General features: G+C 33.8%; 1 long non-coding RNA gene across 1 annotated transcript; it reads left to right on the forward strand.

Annotated features, from left to right (window-relative positions):
- Positions 1-822: 822 nt before the first annotated feature.
- LOC127160802 (uncharacterized) lies at positions 823-2,876 on the forward strand. The gene is made up of 3 exons (XR_007826852.1): positions 823-909; positions 1,079-1,219; positions 2,787-2,876. It is a non-coding gene; the product is annotated as an uncharacterized LOC127160802 (long non-coding RNA).
- Positions 2,877-4,703: the final 1,827 nt, after the last annotated feature.

Raw genomic sequence — 4,703 nt, forward strand, 5'->3', positions numbered from 1 at the left:
CATAATCAGGTAGGTTAGATGATACATCTTAAATTATTCTAGTTGTTAATGATAATATATCTGAGAAGAGTCTAAAATAAATTGTAGTATCAAGTATAGCATAAAATCAAGCTAGCATTCAAAAAATCAGCATGGAACTCAAATCAGATTAAATTATTGTCTGAAGAAATACATTCACCATAGTTGTATGACCAAATATAGTCAGCTGTTTTATTTTTAAGTGTTTCGGTATTAGACTTTTACACAAAATATAAATGAAACAAACCACCTGCAGTTAAAAAACACTAGGAGAGAAATATATATATATATATATATATATATATATCTTTAACAAGAAATGCTTAAAGCATAATCTGATCACGTGGATCACGTGGTGGTTTGACGCAAATGTACAGCACATTGCTGTAAATTTGAAATCTGCAGAGGCGGGATTTTCTTCAACGGTCGACATTCGGGAGCAGCAATGAGTACGATTCACAGCAGCGGTAAGTTTTTTTGTTTCACTTTTAATTTTTCATTCTTGGTAACTGCAGTAGTATATTAAGGTGTCTACATTTGCAGTAACCGCAGATTAACGAATCCTCCGTCCGCGGGGCGCGAGGAAGACTTGTGCCGGGTTTAACACATTCCCCGCCTCATAGCGGCTATAGGCGGAAAATCCCTGGGTTCCTACGGTAATAATTACACGCTTCACTGACAACAGCAGTTAACGTAAGCAGCGAGATGTGCGAGAACCTTTGATAACTTGCTACTTCGCTTAATTGTTTGATTGTAGTGCTTTTTTCTAACTTTGGTTTAAAGAATGAGTTAATTCAGCCCATCTTCCTGTCTGGCTTTTTCGCAGCATATATTCACTCCGAAGTAACTTTCCCAGGAGGAGACAGATGGAGATTTGGAGTTCATTCAAAGGTAATGTTGCATTCTAAGAATTTGAATACCTGAATTTTACATGTAGATTGTTAGAAGATGTTTGTCAACTCCAGAAGAGAGATGATTTTTAAGCGAGAATGATTCAGATATCTCAAAAGCTAAAACTAATGTGAATTACATATTGTCTGTTTCCTAACCCGATTTATAGGTATTTACGAGGAACAAAGATGTTGAAAGGAAAAGTTCCATCTAAAACCACAGGGCAAATGGTACAGAAGAAACCGGTTGAAGTGAACCCAAGTTGCCACTCTTCTTTGCAAAGTGAAGGATTTTCATTGGAATTTCTAAAGTAAGACATACACACATACCAAGATCTTTTTCCTTTTATTATATTCTTTTATTATCTACATTGCCGTTCAATAGTTTGGGATTAGTAAAATTTTTTATGGTTTTTATTAAATAAGTCTTCTGTTAATCAAAGCTGCATTTAATTGATCAAAAATACAGAAAATTAATTAAAAAGTAATCTTGTGAAATATTATTGCAATTTAAAATATATTTTTTTTGTCTATTTTAATATACTTTAAAATGTAATTTATTTCTGAATTTTCAGCATCATTACTCTAGTCTTTTCATTACTCCAGTGTAACATGATCCTTTATAAATCATTGTAATATGCTGATTTATTATATTTATTTATTTTTTATTTTTTTTGGAACCTGTGATACTTTTCTCAGGATTTTTTTTTTTTATCCAACAAGTATGTTTAAACTGAAATTGATAGTAAAGTCTTCTATTGTTAGATAAGATTTCTGTTTTCTGTTATCTGTTTGTTGAGAGGTAATCTAATTTTTCTATTAATTCATGCATGCACTATATGTAACCATTTGGCCTGCCCATGACAAAAATTTTCTGGTCAACTAGTAGTCATTTTTTTTAAGAGATTAGTCGACTAATTGCTTAATAATAAACTATATAATTTATAATAATGAACCTTTAATTGCCTATAGTCCATCAGCACTCAAGCACACACAAAGCTTGCCACAGAACACTGGCAGAAGTAACGATTATGAATGTGTCAGGTAAATAAAACAGCAAAGAAGACTGCATTAACATTATAATAATTCATTAATATGTGTTTTCTGTATTTTCGGCTGCAGTGATAAAGTTGATAACACTTGTCATCTCTACAGTGGATGTGCATGTTTGATTGAATGGATTAAACAATCTGAAAATATTTGTTTTCCATTTTAACTGGCTTATTTAAAAGTAGACATGTCTATAGATACATTTTTCATGTCTGTGAAGCAAGTATAGAGTTTCTGTTTTTTTTTTTTTTTTTTTTTTTGTTTTTGTTTTTGTTTTTTGACACCCTCAAGTTCATAAAGACCTAGGGCCAGAATTACATCATGGACTTCGCCACTTCCTGTGTTTTTTTTTTTCTAGCATCTAATGAAATTTTGATAGACTAATGGTTAATTGATGATCAGAACTCAGGAGGCAGCCCTTGTAACCATAGTCAATTTAGCTAAAAACAGCTAAAAATAGTTAATGCTAATATATTCATATTCATCCATGTATACTCATTTATCAATAAAATAGCTACATTAATTAAACACCTACAGAAATATCCAAATGGAAGTGTGTGTGTGTGTATATATATCTATATATATATATATATATATATATACACACACACACACACACACACACACACAAACTTCCATTTGGATATATAAATGTTATCTTTATTTTAGCAATAAAAGGAACAACTATCAGGGGCATGTTTCTAAATTATTGCAGGCTATGTCTGAAAAAAAAGGAAAATGTGCAATAAAGACATGTCACTACAGTTTGTTTTTTAAGTAGTTTTACTTGTTGAAAATGAATAATCAATAAATTATTTCTTTTTTAAGTCTGTTTCAGTGACTGGCGGAAACAAAAGGAGCCTGAAAGACGAGAGAGAGAAGAGGGAGAAACAAGTGGGGCATTACATATCCAAAAAAAAATAATAATACAATAATATAATATAATAAAAAAAAAAAGAAAAATGAGAATGCATAATATGTTAAGAATTCTGTTATTGTTCATCTTCACCATTAATTGTTAATATAGTTTTAGAATTGTAATTGTAATTCATTATTATTTTGTAAATATTTTGTAAATATGTGTTATTAAAGGGGCTGTAAGATCAAATAAAAATTGTTTTAATGGTTCCTTGTGGTCCTGCAGATTATTAAAAGTAAACATATTACTTATTTGTCACATTATTTGTCAGGAAAATTGGGGCAGACACTATGTAATCAATCAATCATTAAACAAACATTTTGACCAGCTAAGACCAGCCTGACCAGCTTAAACCAGCTTGACCAGCTAAGACCAGCTAAAACCAGCCTGACCAGCTAAGACCAGCTTGACCAGCTAAGACCAGCCTGGCTGACCATCTAAAACCAGCTAAGACCAGCCTGACCAGCTTAAACCAGCTAAGACCAGCTTGACCAGCTTAAACCAGCTAAGACCAGCTAAGACCAGCCTGGCTGACCATCTTAAACCAGCTAAGACCTGCTTGACCAGCTTAAACCAGCTAAGACCAGCTAAAACCAGCTAAGACCAGCCTGACCAGCTAAGACCAGCCAGGCTGACCAGCTAAAACCAGCTTGACCAGCTAAGACCAGCTTAAACCAGCTTGACCAGCTAAAAAAAGTGGTCAAAACCCCTCTAAAACCAGCTTGGGCGACCAGCTTAAACCAGCTTGACCAGCTTAAGCTGGTTTAAGCTGGTTTTTTCAGCAGGGATGTCACACCCCTGTGGACTGTTTTGTTGGTTTTGCCCTCTTGTGCCCTTATTTGGTCTTTCCGTGTCTTGCTTAGTCATTAGTGGTTAATTATCTACACCTGTCTTTGTCTCGTTTGCCACTCCTTTATAAGTTTGATTCAGTCCCTTGGTTCTGGTCCGTTCTTGAAGTTATGTGAGTGTGTGTTCCCCTGCTGTTCCAGTTTGTAACCTTGTTGGATTGTTTATTAAAACCCCATTTGTATTATATTTCCTTGTCCTCGGCTCCTTCCTACGTCTTATCCCTACACATGACCTGACAAAAACCTATTATCTGAACCTGAAAGAATTCCTTCCAAGTCCCAAGTGACCGGACCAGGCTGATTTAGTTAGGACAACATCAGAGAATATTGAACGGTTGACTATGCACACAATCCATCAGGTGAGAGTTTACTGTTTCATTAGCAATGGATTTGGCTTACTGTGATGGTAAACATGTGGTTTAGGTAGTTCAGTACCGAGGTGGAATATTTGCTGAAAACATCACATTAGTAAAAATATTTCAAAAGGTTACTGTTTTAGCTGTTGTTTGTATCAAATAAAAACGGGCATAACTACAGAAGAGACTTTTTTAAAACAACTTTTAAAAAATCTTACTGTTCAAAAACTTTCAACTGGTAGTGTAAATTACTGTGAAACAGCAAAGGATTTTCCAACAATTTTCTGATCTTCATTTAGGTTCCATCAATGAGTTTTGCTTTTTTTTTGGCCTTTTTAATCTAAAAAAAAAAAAAAAGTATGCAGAGCTTTGCTTGCCTTCCTCAAGCCACTTTCTGTGCAATCTAATGTAGGTTCCTTCAGCTTTAGATTTTTTGTCTAATTGATGCTACTGTACAGCAAGCTCAGCTTTTTCAGAATTTCCACGTTTTTTGCTAAAATATTTTAGAAATAGCTTCATTCACATCACAAAAATATTTATTTACAAATTTCATATTTAGTCAGCTTCAGTCATCCCAAATACTAGTGATGCAGTCATGGTCTTCTCAAGGTGCAAACAAGAA

The sequence above is a fragment of the Labeo rohita genome, unplaced genomic scaffold, assembly GCF_022985175.1.
Source record: "Labeo rohita strain BAU-BD-2019 unplaced genomic scaffold, IGBB_LRoh.1.0 scaffold_46, whole genome shotgun sequence".
In the NCBI taxonomy this organism is placed as follows: domain Eukaryota; kingdom Metazoa; phylum Chordata; class Actinopteri; order Cypriniformes; family Cyprinidae; genus Labeo; species Labeo rohita.